General features: G+C 45.4%; 1 protein-coding gene across 1 annotated transcript in view; it reads right to left on the bottom strand.

Annotated features, from left to right (window-relative positions):
- Positions 1-5,020: 5,020 nt before the first annotated feature.
- Positions 5,021-17,500, bottom strand: part of LOC123994315 (thyrotropin-releasing hormone-degrading ectoenzyme-like) — a 64,753-nt gene continuing 52,273 nt past the window's right edge. Inside the window, exon 3 of the mRNA XM_046296805.1 lies at positions 5,021-5,063. The gene's annotated coding sequence lies outside the window, so the exon portion shown is untranslated. The remainder of the gene's footprint in view (positions 5,064-17,500) is intronic.

Raw genomic sequence — 17,500 nt, 5'->3', positions numbered from 1 at the left:
ACACCAAGGGTGGTAAATGACAGACAATAAATTAATTGAACTCAATGCTGGAAAAACTGAATGACAAGTAAATATGAGGTTGAGAATGGTAGAAGAGGATTATAGGAACTATCTTCCTTTAGAAAAGTATTGTGCTGATTAGAACAATGTAAAAATGAGTGGGACGCATTTGGGGGGTCTATTAGTGTCCTTTCAATGGAACTATCTGTCATTATTAGTTCACAATGCCCTTTCAATGGGAGTATCTGTCATTATTAGTTCACAATCACACAATGCCCTTTCAATGGGAGTATCTGTCATTATTAGTTCACAATCACACAATGCCCTTTCAATGGAAGTATCTGTCATTATTAGTTCACAACGACACAATGCCCTTTCAATGGAGCTATCTGTCATTATTAGTTCACAATGCCCTTTCAATGGAAGTATCTGTCATTATTAGTTCACAATCACACAATGCCCTTTCAATGGAACTATCTGTCATTATTAGTTCACAATGCCCTTTCAATGGAACTATCTGTCATTATTAGTTCACAACGACACAATGCCCTTTCAATGGAAGTATCTGTCATTATTAGTTCACAATGACACAATACCCTTTCAATGGAAGTATCTGTCATTATTAGTTCACAATCACACAATGCCCTTTCAATGGAACTATCTGTCATTATTAGTTCACAATGCCCTTTCAATGGAAGTATCTGTCATTATTAGTTCACAATCACACAATGCCCTTTCAATGGAACTATCTGTCATTATTAGTTCACAATGCCCTTTCAATGGAACTATCTGTCATTATTAGTTCACAATGCCCTTTCAATGGAAGTATCTGTCATTATTAGTTCACAACGACACAATGCCCTTTCAATGGAAGTATCTGTCATTATTAGTTCACAACGACACAATGCCCTTTCAATGGAACTATCTGTCATTATTAGTTCACAATGCCCTTTCAATGTAACTGATCTGCCCCTCTATTATTTAAGCCTTTCTCTTATCTGTAATAAAGGAAATCCACTTTAAAAGCCTTTCTCTTATCTGTAATAAAGGAAATCCACTTTAAAAGCCTTTCTCTTATCATTAATAAAGGAAATCCACTTTAAAAGCCTTTCTCTTATCATTAATAAAGGAAATCCACTTTAAAAGCCTTTCACATATGAGGCCTGCTTCTGTAGTAGCGTTGGAAATTAAATTATATTAAAAGATAATCGTTATTGCTTAAAAGGCAACAAAACAGATCGATTGGTCTCTGTGAACAGTCTACAATCCCAATCAGTTAGAAAAAAGAAACAGAATCATCCCTGTGTTGCTCTGAAGTTTTCAAGATGTTGTGTTGTAACGAGTGCTAGCGTGTTAGCATGCTGGTGTGCTAGTGTGTTAGGGTGCTAGCGTGTTAGCGTGTTAGCATGTTAGCGTGCTACGGTGCTATACGCTACAGGCAGGCCATCTTTCCATGTGATTTCATCCTATGTGGTTGCATTCAACAGAGTGTCAGTAGGCAGGCAGTATGAATCAGTGCTGCATGGCCCTAGCTGTTAGGTCCTGGGGGCCTCCAACTGCTGTCTCTACACAGCACCCAGATGGTGCCTTTATATAACCACAACACACATTATATCTAGGACATGTCTTCACCGAGGCCTCACATCACACCGGAACCACGAAGTGATGTGGTAAATCTGACAGGGCGCTCTGATCCCTACGTAGTGCACTAGTTTGGAGCAAAGTTGTCCCTCGAATGACTCTCTACACTACGCAGTGCACTAGTTTTGAGCAGAGTTGTCCCTCGAATGACTCTCTACACTACGCAGTGCACTAGTTTTGAGCAGAGTTGTCTCTAAAATGTCTCTCTACCCTACTTAGTGCACTAGTTTTGAGCAGAGTTGTCTCTAAAATGTCTCTCTACCCTACTTAGTGCACTAGTTTGGAGCAGAGTTGTCTCTAAAATGGCTCTCTACCCTACTTAGTGCACTAGTTTGGAGCAGAGTTGTGTCTGAAATGACAACCTATCCCCTAAATAGTGCACTCGATGGGGATTAGGGTGCAATTTCAGACAAAGCAATCCTGAATTGTCAGAGAGGAGACACAGAGTAATCTTAACTTCCAACGTCATGACATTTTCCCCCCCGTCCAGCGAGACCTAATTTAGCGTAGGACCCCGGGCAGCAGGGTAGCCTAGTGGTAAGAGCGTTGGACTAGTAACCGAAAGGTTGCAAGTTCGAATCCCCGAGCTGACAAGATACAAATCTGTCGTTCTGCCCCTGAACAAGGCAGTTAACCAGTTAACCCACTGTTCCTAGACCAGTTAACCCACAGTTCCTAGACCAGTTAACCCACAGTTCCTAGACCAGTTAACCCACTGTTCCTAGACCAGTTAACACACTGTTCCTAGACCAGTTAACCCACTGTTCCTAGACCAGTTAACCCACTGTTCCTAGACCAGTTAACCCACTGTTCCTAGACCAGTTAACCCACTGTTCCTAGACCAGTTAACCCACTGTTCCCAGGCCTTCATTGAAAATAAGAATTTGTTCTTAACTTACTTGCCTAGTTAAATAAAGGTAAAATAAACCAACATTAAAATGCAGCTATGACACCCTGACAAATACTTTACCCATGCTCCTTTTCCATAACCGTACAACAACAACAAAGGAACCACCAGGAGAATCTGTCTCCTAATATCTGCTCTAGACAGACAGAGACGGATGCCTGTGTGTTAAAGAACACTACATTCTGAGGCCCTGAAGCAGTTGGGATAGTTCTCCAGTGAGCCCCGTGGAGCCTTGCCTTGCCGTTCCGCACAACGCCATGCTGCCGCAGCTAGCAGATGGAGGCTAGCGCCGCCGAGAGGGAGGGGGGTGATACGGGAGAGAGGGAGGGAGGGAGGGAGAGCGGGGGAGAGGTAAATAGGGAAGGAGACGGGAGGGATTGAGAGGAAGGCAGAGAGCAGGACAGGGGAAAGGAGTGAGGGAGAGTGGGAGACGGGAGAGAGGGAGGGGTTGAGAGGGAGGGAGGGAGGGGGTGATACGGGAGAGAGGGAGGGAGGGAGAGAGAGCGGGGGAGAGGTAAATAGGGAAGGAGACGGGAGGGATTGAGAGGAAGGCAGAGAGCAGGACAGGGGAAAGGAGGGAGGGAGAGTGGGAGACGGGAGAGATTGGGACGGAGAAAGAGAGAGGGAGAGAGGATAGGAGGGAGGAAGACAGGAGGGAGGGATTGAAAGGGAGAGATTGAGCGGGAGAGAGAGTGGGAGACGGAGAGGAGGAGAGTGTCAGGGAGGGAGGGAGACAAGGAGAAAGGGAGAGAGGGAGACAAGGGGAAAGGGAGAGAGGGAGACAAGGGGAAAGGGAGGGAGGGAGACAAGGAGAAAGGGAGAGAGGGAGACAAGGGGAAAGGGAGAGAGGGAGACAAGGAGAAAGGGAGGGAGGGAGACAAGGAGAAAGGGAGAGAGGGAGACAAGGAGAAAGGGAGAGAGGGAAAGAAGGAGTCTGTTGGGGAAGATTGATGGGTATATTTAAATGAACACGCGAAACTGACAGAAACCCAATAGAGTGAGACACCGACAGAGTAGACTTCTGATATCAGGCTGCACTCTGCGACAGCTGTTACACACACACACACACGCACGCACACACACACACACACACACACACACACACACACACACACACACACACACACACACACACACACACACACACACACACACACACACACACACACACACACACACACACACACACACACACACACACACACACACACACATATATACATACACACAAATAGACCTACACACGCACAAACCGCCATGCACACATCAACTATAGAGAAATCACAACCGATGATTCCAACAATCTAACAGCACTAGAATGAGCATCACACTATTGAATTCTGATGATCACAGAGTGGAGTCTTTAAAAGGGCTACCATTCTGCCACAGAGTAACGTAGTCATAGATTAAACTGTCTTTAAAAGGGCTACCATTCTGCCACAGAGTAACGTAGTCATAGATTAAACTGTCTTTAAAAGGGCTACCATTCTGCCACAGAGTAACGTTGTCATAGATTAAACTGTCTTTGAAAGGGCTACCATTCTGCAGAGTAACGTAGTCATAGATTAAACTGTCTTTAAAAGGGCTACCATTCTGCAGAGTAACGTAGTCATAGATTAAACTGTCTTTAAAAGGGCTACCATTCTGCAGAGTAACGTAGTCATAGATTAAACTGTCTTTAAAAGGGCTACCATTCTGCACAGAGTAACGTAGTCATAGATTAAACTGTCTTTAAAAGGGCAATGATTCTGCACAGAGTAACGTAGTCATAGATTAAACTGTCTTTAAAAGGGCTACCATTCTGCACAGAGTAACGTAGTCATAGATTAAACTGTCTTTAAAAGGGCTACCATTCTGCAGAGTAACGTAGTCATAGATTAAACTGTCTTTAAAAGGGCTACCATTCTGCACAGAGTAACGTAGTCATAGATTAAACTGTCTTTAAAAGGGCAATGATTCTGCACAGAGTAACGTAGTCATAGATTAAACTGTCTTTAAAAGGGCTACCATTCTGCCACAGAGTAACGTAGCCATAGATTAAACTGTAACGTAACGTAGCCATAGCAACACAGAATAGCCTTCCACACCAAGGATTCCCCTGTTCAGAAAATCAGGAAATCCTCTCACTATTGACAACAAGCCTTGCTGTGTGTGTGTGTGTGTGTGTGTGTGTGTGTGTGTGTGTGTGTGTGTGTGTGTGTGTGTGTGTGTGTGTGTGTGTGTGTGTGTGTGTGTGTGTGTGTGTGTGTGTGTGTGTGTGTGTGTGTGTGTGTGTGTGTGTGTGTGTGTGTGTGTGTGTGTGTGCCTTGGTGAGAAGCAGTATTCCAACCACGCAGTACAGAACAGAACAGTACAGAGTTAGGTTAGCCCCGGGTCCCACGTGTCTCACCTAATTTGGGCAGGGAGTATTTGACTTTGAAGTAATCCTCATAGAACTGGAGGAGTCTCTTTGTGATGTGGAGAGCGTAGTCACCGCTCCGCTCTGGATGGCGTTGGGCCTGGCATACAGCCGGATCTGGAGAGGAGGGAGGGAGGGAGGGAGGGAGGGAGGGAGGGAGGGAGGGAGGGAGGGAGGGAGGGAGGGAGAGGAGGGAGAGAGGGAGGGAGGGAGGGAGGGAGGGAGGGAGGGAGGGAGGGAGGGAGGGAGGGAGGGAGGAGGAAGGAAGGAAGGAAGGAAGGAAGGAAGGAAGGAAGGAAGGAAGGAAGGAAGGAAGGAAGGAAGGAAGGAAGGAAGGAAGGAAGGAAGGAAGACAAAAATAATGAGAGGATGTGAAGGAGGGAAATTAAGCACTGGTTCAGTTCTGTTGTTCTACTGCAGTCGACACACACACACACACACACACACACACACACACACACACACACACACACACACACACACACACACACACACACACACACACACACACACACACACACACACACACACACACACACACACACACACACACACACACACACACACACACACACACAGACACTCGTTCCCTTTGGTCCACATTGTTTCATTAGTTTGTTGGTCCTCATGCAGCATCACAGGGAATTACTCTGTTATTTGTCTGCTGCCACTCAGCTGATTTGAAGCTGCTGTCTCTGGAGTCCGCGGCAACTGAATGCTACAGTTCGTCTGAGCGTGTGTGTGTTTGTGTGTGTGTTTGTGAGTGCGTCCGAGCGTGTGTGCGTGCGTCATGGAGATTCTAAGTAGTTATACGATGATGATGTCATGGAAGGCTCTAAGTAGTTATACGATGATGATGTCATGGAAGGCCCTAAGTAGTTACTTAGAGCCTCCATGACATCATCATCATATAACTACTTAGAGCCTTCCATGACATCATCATCATATAACTACTTAGAACCTCCATGACATCATCATCGTATAACTACTTAGAGCCTTCCATGACATCATCATCGTATAACTACTTAGAGCCTTCCATGACATCATCATCGTATAACTACTTAGAGCCTTCCATGACATCATCATCGTATAACTACTTAGAGCCTTCCATGACATCATCATCATATAACTACTTAGAACCTCCATGACATCATCATCATATAACTACTTAGAACCTCCATGACATCATCATCGTATAACTACTTAGAGCCTTCCATGACATCATCATCGTATAACTACTTAGAGCCTTCCATGACATCATCATCGTATAACTACTTAGAGCCTTCCATGACATCATCATCGTATAACTACTTAGAGCCTTCCATGACATCATCATCGTATAACTACTTAGAGCCTTCCATGACATCATCATCGTATAACTACTTAGAGCCTTCCATGACATCATCATCGTATAACTACTTAGAGCCTTCCATGACATCATCATCATATAACTACTTAGAACCTCCATGACATCATCATCATATAACTACTTAGAGCCTTCCATGACATCATCATCGTATAACTACTTAGAGCCTCCATGACATCACCATCGTATAACTACTTAGAGCCTCCATGACATCATCACCATATAACTACTTAGAGCCTTCCATGACATCATCATCGTATAACTACTTAGAGCCTTCCATGACATCATCATCGTATAACTACTTAGAGCCTTCCATGACATCATCATCGTATAACTACTTAGAGCCTTCCATGACATCATCATCGTATAAACCCTGGGTGGGGTTCTATGTTGTTCCTGCGTGTGTATGTGGACAGAGAGAGCGAGGGAGGGTAGCGAGATGTCACTTAGTTTGACATGTACTTCCTGTGGTAAGAGTGATCGCTACTCTCAGCGTCGCCGGCGAGGAACAGGCTGATGCATGGTGCCTTCGATGTGGACATCCATCCACACGAACACACGCATGCAAACACACACATACCCCACCCACCACTACCACCACCACCACCACCACACACACACACACACACACACACACACACACACACACACACACACACACACACACACACACACACACACACACACACACACACACACACACACACACACACACACACACACCACTACCACCACCACCACCACACACACACGCACACACACACACACACACACACACACACACACACACACACACACACACACACACACACACACACACACACACACACACACACACACACAGACACCGCATACACACATATCCCCCCCACCCACCCACCCACCACTACCACCACCACCACCACCACCACACACACACACACACACACACACACACACACACACACACACACACACACACACACACACACACACACACACACACACACACACACACACACACACACACACACACACACATACACACACACACATACACACACACACACACACTGAATGGTTGGTCATACCAGTCTACACTATAGTGAGACAGAGAGTCACAATGCTAGAGGGTGAAAACAGCCTGACTGTGATGAACACACACTGAGTAATGTGGTGTTTCTCTTCTATGGTAAACAAGAGGACAATCCATCAATTCCTGTCAGTAAACAGGCACACGTATTATAGAGTAGTAACCATCACACCACCCACAGGGCTGAGTGATTATAACCATCACACCACCCACAGGGCTGAGTGATTATAACCATCACACCACCCACAGGGCTGAGTGATTATAACCATCACACCACCCACAGGGCTGAGTGATTATAACCATCACACCACCCACAGGGCTGAGTGATTATAACCATCACACCACCCACAGGGCCGAGTGATTATAACCATCACACCAACCACAGGGCTGCGTGATTATAACCATCACACCACCCACAGGGCTGCGTGATTATAACCATCACACCACCCACAGGGCCGAGTAATTATAACCATCACACCACCCACAGGGCTGAGTGATTATAACCATCACACCACCCACAGGTTGAGTGATTATAACCATCACACCACCCACAGGGCTGAGTGATTATAACCATCACACCACCCACAGGGCTGAGTGATTATAACCATCACACCATCCACAGGGCTGAGTGATTATAACCATCACACCACCCACAGGGCTGAGTGATTATAACCATCACACCACCCACAGGGCTGAGTGATTATAACCATCACACCACCCACAGGGCTGAGTGATTATAACCATCACACCACCCACAGGGCTGAGTGATTATAACCATCACACCACCCACAGGTTGAGTGATTATAACCATCACACCACCCACAGGTTGAGTGATTATAACCATCACACCACCCATAGGGCTGAGTGATTATAACCATCACACCACCCACAGGGCTGAGTGATTATAACCATCACACCACCCACAGGTTGAGTGATTATAACCATCACACCACCCACAGGGCTGAGTGATTATAACCATCACACCACCCACAGGGCTGAGTGATTATAACCATCACACCACCCACAGGGCTGAGTGATTATAACCATCACACCACCCACAGGGCTGCGTGATTATAACCATCACACCACCCACAGGGCTGAGTGATTTTAACCATCACACCACCCACAGGGCTGAGTGATTATAACCATCACACTACCCACAGGTTGAGTGATTATAACCATCACACCACCCACAGGGCTGAGTGATTATAACCATCACACCACCCACAGGGCTGAGTGATTATAACCATCACACCACCCACAGGGCTGAGTGATTATAACCATCACACCACCCACAGGGCTGAGTGATTATAACCATCACCCCACCCACAGGGCTGAGTGATTATAACCATCACACCACCCACAGGGCTGAGTGATTATAACCATCACACCACCCACAGGGCTGAGTGTATATAACCATCACACCACCCACAGGGCTGAGTGATTATAACCATCACCCCACCCACAGGGCTGAGTGATTATAACCATCACCCCACCCACAGGGCTGAGTGATTATAACCATCACCCCACCCACAGGGCTGAGTGATTATAACCATCACACCACCCACAGGGCTGAGTGATTATAACCATCACACCACCCACAGGGCTGAGTGATTATAACCATCACACCACCCACAGGGCTGAGTGATTATAACCATCACACCACCCACAGGGCTGAGTGATTATAACCATCACACCACCCACAGGGCTGAGTGATTATAACCATCACACCACCCACAGGGCTGAGTGATTATAACCATCACACCACCCACAGGGCTGAGTGATTATAACCATCACACCACCCACAGGTTGAGTGATTATAACCATCACACCACCCACAGGGCTGAGTGATTATAACCATCACACCACCCACAGGATGAGTGATTATAACCATCACACCACCCACAGGGCTGAGTGATTATAACCATCACACCACCCACAGGGCTGAGTGATTATAACCATCACACCACCCACAGGGCTGAGTGATTATAACCATCACACCACCCACAGGGCTGAGTGATTATAACCATCACACCACCCACAGGGCTGAGTGATTATAAAATAGACAAACTCTTGTCCTAAATGGCACCCTATTCCCTATATAGTACACTTATTTTGACCAGGGCCCATAGGCTAGTGCACTGTGTAGGGAATAGGGTGCAATTTGGGTCACAGAAATAATGATGTGAAAATTAATTATAGCATGACAGCTCATCATCATCATCATCATCATCACACTAGTGGATGATGGATCCTATAGGACATTATATGGACGTTATTCTATGGAGATAATGATCCATGTTATTCTATGGAGATAATGATCCATGTTAACCTATGGAGATAATGATCCATGTTATTCTATGGAGATAATGATCCAGGTTATTCTATGGAGATAATGATCCATGTTAACCTATGGAGATAATGATCCATGTTATTCTATGGAGATAATGATCCAGGTTATTCTATGGAGATAATGATCCATTATCTATGGAGATAATGATCCATGTTATTCTATGGAGATAATGATCCATGTTATTCTATGGAGATAATGATCCATTATCTATGGAGATAATGATCAATGTTACTCTATGGAGATAATGATCCATGTTACTATATGGAGATAATGATCCAGGTTATTCTATGGAGATAGTGATCCATGTTACTATATGGAGATAATGATCCAGGTTATTCTATGGAGATAATGATCCATGTTACTCTATGGAGATAATGATCCATGTTACTCTATGGAGATAATGATCCAGGTTATTCTATGGAGATAATGATCCATTATCTATGGAGATAATGATCAATGTTACTCTATGGAGATAATGATCCATGTTACTCTATGGAGATAATGATCCATGTTAACCTATGGAGATAATGATCCATTATCTATGGAGATAATGATCCATGTTATTCTATGGAGATAATGATCCATGTTATTCTATGGAGATAATGATCCATTATCTATGGAGATAATGATCAATGTTACTCTATGGAGATAATGATCCATGTTACTATATGGAGATAATGATCCAGGTTATTCTATGGAGATAGTGATCCATGTTACTATATGGAGATAATGATCCAGGTTATTCTATGGAGATAATGATCCATGTTACTCTATGGAGATAATGATCCATGTTACTCTATGGAGATAATGATCCATGTTATTCTATGGAGATAATGATCCATGTTATTCTATGGAGATAGTGATCCATGTTACTATATGGAGATAATGATCCAGGTTATTCTATGGAGATAATGATCCATGTTACTCTATGGAGATAATGATCCATGTTATTCTATGGAGATAATGATCCATTATCTATGGAGATAATGATCAATGTTACTCTATGGAGATAATGATCAATGTTACTCTATGGAGATAATGATCCATGTTATTCTATGGAGATAGTGATCCATTATCTATGGAGATAATGATCCATGTTATTATATGGAGGTAATGATCCATGTTATTCTATGGAGATAGTGATCCATTATCTATGGAGATAATGATCCATGTTACTATATGGAGATAATGATCCATGTTATTGTATGGAGATAATGATCCATGTTATTCTATGGAGATAATGATCCATGTTACTCTATGGAGATAATGATCCAGGTTATTCTATGGAGATAATGATCAATGTTACTCTATGGAGATAATGATCCATGTTATTCTATGGAGATAGTGATCCATTATCTATGGAGATAATGATCCATGTTATTATATGGAGATAATGATCCAAGTTATTCCATGGAGATAATTATCCATGTTATTCTATGGAGATAGTGATCCATTATCTATGGAGATAATTATCCATGTTATTCTATGGAGATAGTGATCCATTATCTATGGAGATAATTTACCATGTTATTCCATGGAGATAATGATCCATGTTATTCTATAGAGATAATGATCCATGTTATTCTATGGAGATAATTATCCATGCTATTCTATGGAGAATACTCTGGACCCTGATCTCTCTTTTGAAGAACATATCAAGACCATTTCGAGGACAGCTTTTTTCCATCTACGTAACATTGCAAAAATCAGAAACTTTCTGTCCAAAAATGATGCAGAAAAATTAATCCATGCTTTTGTCACTTCTAGGTTAGACTACTGCAATGCTCTATTTTCCGGCTACCCGGATAAAGCACTAAATAAACTTCAGTTAGTGCTAAATACGGCTGCTAGAATCCTGACTAGAACCAAAAAATTTGATCATATTACTCCAGTGCTAGCCTCTCTACACTGGCTTCCTGTCAAAGCAAGGGCTGATTTCAAGGTTTTACTGCTAACCTACAAAGCATTACATGGGCTTGCTCCTACCTACCTCTCTGATTTGGTCCTGCCGTACATACCTACACGTACGCTACGGTCACAAGACGCAGGCCTCCTAATTGTCCCTAGAATTTCTAAGCAAACAGCTGGAGGCAGGGCCTTCTCCTATAGAGCTCCATTTTTATGGAACGGTCTGCCTACCCATGTCAGAGACGCAAACTCGGTCTCAACCTTTAAGTCTTTACTGAAGACTCATCTCTTCAGTGGGTCATATGATTGAGTGTAGTCTGGCCCAGGAGTGGGAAGGTGAACGGAAAGGCTCTGGAGCAACGAACCGCCCTTGCTGTCTCTGCCTGGCCGGTTCCCCTCTTTTCACTGGGATTCTTTGCCTCTAACCCTGTTACGGGGCTGAGTCACTGGCTTGCTGGGGCTCTCTCGTGCCGTCCCTGGGGGGTGCGTCACCCGGGTGGGTTGATTCACTGTTGTGGTCGGCCTGTCTGGGTTCCCCCCCCTTGGGTTGTACTGTGTCGGAGATCTTTGTGGGCTATACTCGGCCTTGTCTCAGGATGGTAAGTTGGTGGTTGAAGATTTCCCTCTAGTGGTGTGGGGGCTGTGCTTTGGCAAAGTGGGTGGGGTTATATCCTTCCTGTTTGGCCCTGCCCGGGGGTGTCCTCGGATGGGGCCACAGTGTCTCCTGACCCCTCCTGTCTCAGCCTCCAATATTTATGCTGCAGTAGTTTATGTGTCGGGGGGCTAGGGTCAGTTTGTTTATCTGGAGTACTTCTCCTGTCCTATTCAGGTGTCCTGTGTGAATCTAAGTGTGCGTTCTCTAATTCTCTCCTTCTCTCTTTCTCTCTCTCGGAGGACCTGAGCACTAGGACCATGCCCCAGGACTAGCTGACATGATGACTCCTTGCTGTCCCCAGTCCACCTGGCCATGCTGCTGCTCCAGTTTCAACTGGCCTGGGCCCTAGGACCATGTCCCAGGACTACCTGACATGAGGACTCCTTGCTGTCCCCAGTCCACCTGGCCATGCTCCTGCTCCAGTTTCAACTGTTCTGCCTTACTATTATTCAACCATGCTGGTCATTTATGAACATTTGAACATCTTGGCCACGTTCTGTTATAATCTCCACCCGGCACAGCCAGAAGAGGACTGGCCACCCCACATATGCTCTCTCTAATTCTCTCTTTCTTTCTCTCTCTCGGAGGACCTGAGCCCTAGGACCGTGCCCCAGGACTACCTGACATGATGGCTCCTTGCTGTCCCCAGTCCACCTGACTGTGCTGCTGCTCCAGTTTCAACTGTTCTGCCTTATTATTATTTGACCATGCTGGTCATTTATGAACATTTGAACATCTTGGTCATGTTCTGTTATGATCTCTACCCGGCACAGCCAGAAGAGGACTGGCCACCCCACATAGCCCGGTTCCTCTCTAGGTTTCTTCCTAGGTTTTGGCCTTTCTAGGGAGTTTTTCCTAGCCACCGCGCTTTTACACCTGCATTGTTTGCTGTTTGGGGTTTTAGGCTGGGTTTCTGTACAGCACTTTGAGATATCAGCTGATGTACGAAGGGCTATATAAATAAATTTGATTTGATTTGATTTGATTTGAGATAATGATCCATGCTATTCTATGGAGATAATGATCCATTATCTATGGAGATAATGATCCATGTTCTAAGATTCCATCCCTTTTTCACCCAGCTGGACGAAGAGGGGCAATAGCGTTAATTAACATGTCTTGAATTCTTGTAAACTGTTTTACAGTGTAAAGAAAGAAAGTTTTGCGTGACGACTCACTTGCTTATTTTGTCCGTGTCTGTCTCTTTCTCTGTTATTTCCTAGAGTCTCCTACAGTATATTGTAGCAGGTAAAGTGGTGGGGGTAGCGGTTCAATCTCCTCTCAGGGAAGTGATGTACTGGTTGGCAGGGTGGAGAGAGGTTATGTGATGAGTAGTCCTCATTCTTTACAGACACAGACTCTGTGTTAAGGTCAACAGACAGCCCTACTGCTGAGGTGTGTGTGTGTGTGTGTGTGTGTGTGTGTGTGTGTGTGTGTGTGTGTGTGTGTGTGTGTGTGTGTGTGTGTGTGTGTGTGTGTGTGTGTGTGTGTGTGTGTGTGTGTGTGTGTGTGTGTGCGTGCGTGCGTGCGTGCGTGCGTGCGTGCGTGCGTGCGTGCGTGCGTGCGTGCGTGCGTGCGTGCGTGGGGGTGAGTTAATGAGTGTGTGGCACCTGAGGGCCTGACCTGCTGGCCATGTAGGGAGGGAGGGAGACCTCGCCTGCATGCCAAATGGCACCCTATTCCCTATGAGAGCTCTGGTTAAAAGTAGTGCACTACAAAGGGAACAGGGTCCCATTTGGGACGAACTTACAGTGCACTTGTAAAGTATTCAGAATCCTTGACTTTTTGCACATTATTCCACTTATTAACATAATAATTCAGACTGTTTTCTATGAGACTCGAAATTGAGCTCAGATGCATCCTGTTTCCATAGATCATCCTTGAGATGTTTCTACAACTTGATTGGAGTCCACCTGTGGTAAATTCAATTGATTGGACATGATTTGAAAAGGTACACACCTGTCTTTATAAGGTCCCACAGTTGACAGTGCATGTCAGAGCAAAAACCAAGCCATGAGGTAGAAGGAATTGTCCGTAGAGCTCAGTGACACGATTGTGTAGATGCACAGATCTGGGGAAGGGTACCAAAACATTTCTGCAGCATTGAAGGTCCTCAAGAACACAGCGGCCAAACTGAGCAATCGGAGGAGAAGGGCCTTGGTCAGAGAGGTGACCAAGAACCAGATGGTCACTCTGACAAAGCTCTAGAGTTCCTCTGTGGAGATGGGAGAACCTTCCAGAAGGACAACCATCTCTGCAGCACTCCACCAACCACTCCTCAGCAAAAGGCACATGACAGCCCGCTTGGAGTTTGCCAAAAGGCACCTAAAGACTGTCAGACCATAAGAAACAAGATTCTCTGGTCTGATGAAAACAAGATTGAACTATTTGGCCTGAATGCCAAGCGTCACGTCCGGAGGAAACCTGGCACCATCCCTACGGTGAAGCATGGTGGTGGCAGCATCATGCTCTGGGGATGGGAGGCAAGTCAGGATCGAGGGAAAGATGAATGGAACAAAGTACAGAGAGATCCTTGATGAAAACCTGCTCCAGAGCTCTTTGGACCTCAGACTGGGGCGAAGGTTCACCTTCCAAAAGCACAATGACCCTAAGCACACAGCCAAGGAGTGGCTTTGGGACAAGTTTCTGATTGTCCTTCAGAGGCCCTGCCAGAGCCCGGACTTGAACTCGATTGAACATCCCTGGAGAAACCTGAAAATAGCTGTGCAGCGACGCTCCCCATCCAACCTGACAGAGCTTAAGAGGATCTGTAGAGAAGAATGGGAGAAACTCCTCAAATACAGGTGTGCCGAGCTTGTAGAGTCATACTCAAGAAGACACAGGGCTGTAATCACTGCCAAAGGTGCTTCAACAAAGTACTGAGTAAAGGGTCTAAATACTTATATAAATGTGATATTTCAGGTCTTTATTTTTATTAAATTAACAAAAATGTCTAAAACCTATTTTTGATTTGTCATTATGGGGTATTGTGATGTCATTATGGGGTATTGTGGTGTCATTATGGGGTATAGTGATGTCATTATGGGGTATTGTGTGTAGATTGATGAGGGGGGAGAAAAACAATTGAACCACCCAGAGGTCAGACTGAACCACCCAGAGGTCATACGGAACCACCTAGAGGTCACACTGAACCACCCAGAGGTCAAACTGAACCACCCAGAGGTCAGACTGAATCAGCCAGAGGTCATACGGAACCACCCAGAGGTCAGACTGAACCACCCAGAGGTCATACAGAACCACCCAGAGATCATACAGAACCACCCAGAGGTCAGACTGAACCACCCAGAAGTCAGACTGAACCACCCAGAGGTCAGACTGAACCACCCAGAGGTCATACGGAACCACCCAGAGATCATACGGAAACATCCAGAGGTCAGACTGAACCACCCAGAGGTCAGACTGAACAACCCAGAGGTCAGACTGAACAACCCAGAGGTCAGACTGAACAACCCAGATGTCAGACTGAACAACCCAGAGGTCAGACTGAACAACCCAGAGGTCAGACTGAACAACCCAGAGGTCAGACTGAACCACCCAGAGGTCAGACTGAACCACCCAGAGGTCAGACTGAACAACCCAGAGGTCAGACTGAACAACCCAGAGGTCAGACTGAACAACCCAGATGTCAGACTGAACAACCCAGAGGTCAGACTGAACAACCCAGAGGATGATGGTTTTCACAATCATGTGACATTTGAAGATTTGGTCCTGTATTTTAAGCCTTTCCTAAAATACGAGTTGTACCAAAAATGAAAGCTATTTTCTAAGGATGGTGCTGGACCATCAGACAGAGAAAGGAAAGTTGACAGTTTGATGGAAAAGGTTCAAATCCAGGCCTGTCACATGATGGTGCAAAACACCGGGCCCTGTGTAGCTGGAGGGCCAGTCTGTTTCTATGGTTCATATTGATTGGTTGTAGCTGGAGGGCCAGTCTGTTTCTATGGTTCATATTGATTGGTTGTAGCTGGAGGGCCTGTCTGTTTCTATGGTTCATATTGATTGGTTGTAGCTGGAGGGCCAGTCTGTTTCTATGGTTCATATTGATTGGTTGTAGCTGGAGGGCCAGTCTGTTTCTATGGTTCATATTGATTGGTTGTAGCTGGAGGGCCAGTCTGTTTCTATGGTTCATATTGATTGGTTGTAGCTGGAGGGCCAGTCTGTTTCTATGGTTCATATTGATTGGTTGTAGCTGGAGGGCCTGTCTGTTTCTATGGTTCATATTGATTGGTGGTTACAGTAGGCCACTGAGAAGTGTCCTCCATCACACCCTTTAGGATACAGTAGGCCACTGAGAAGTGTCCTCCATCACACCCTTTAGGTTACAGTAGGCCACTGAGAAGTGTCCTCCATCACACCCTTTAGGTTACAGTAGGCCACTGAGAAATGTCCTCCATCACACCCTTTAGGATACAGTAGGCCACTGAGAAGTGTCCTCCATCACACCCTTTAGGATACAGTAGGCCACTGAGAAGTGTCCTCCATCACACCCTTTAGGTTACAGTAGGCCACTGAGAAATGTCCTCCATCACACCCTTTAGGTACAGTAGGCCACTGAGAAGTGTCCTCCATCACACCCTTTAGGTACAGTAGGCCACTGAGAAGTGTCCTCCATCACACCCTTTAGGGTACAGTAGGCCACTGAGAAGTGTCCTCCATCACACCCTTTAGGTACAGTAGGCCACTGAGAAATGTCCTCCATCACACCCTTTAGGGTACAGTAGGCCACTGAGAAATGTCCTCCATCACACCCTTTAGGGTACAGTAGGCCACTGAGAAATGTCCTCCATCACACCCTTTAGGTTACAGTAGGCCACTGAGAAATGTCCTCCATCACACCCTTTAGGGTACAGTACAGTAGGCCACTGAGAAATGTCCTCCATCACACCCTTTAGGGTACAGTAGGCCACTGAGAAATGTCCTCCATCACACCCTTTAGGTACAGTAGGCCACTGAGAAATGTCCTCCATCACACCCTTTAGGTTACAGTAGGCCACTGAGAAATGTCCTCCATCACACCCTTTAGGGTACAGTAGGCCACTGAGAAATGTCCTCCATCACACCCTTTAGGGTACAGTAGGCCACTGAGAAATGTCCTCCATCACACCCTTTAGGTTACAGTAGGCCACTGAGAAATGTCCTCCATCACACCCTTTAGGTACAGTAGGCCACTGAGAAATGT

Source organism: Oncorhynchus gorbuscha, linkage group LG14, assembly GCF_021184085.1.
Source record: "Oncorhynchus gorbuscha isolate QuinsamMale2020 ecotype Even-year linkage group LG14, OgorEven_v1.0, whole genome shotgun sequence".
Lineage (NCBI taxonomy): Eukaryota > Metazoa > Chordata > Actinopteri > Salmoniformes > Salmonidae > Oncorhynchus > Oncorhynchus gorbuscha.
The sequence above is the reverse complement of the archived record's forward strand: the minus strand, read 5'-3'. Positions and strand labels throughout refer to the sequence as shown.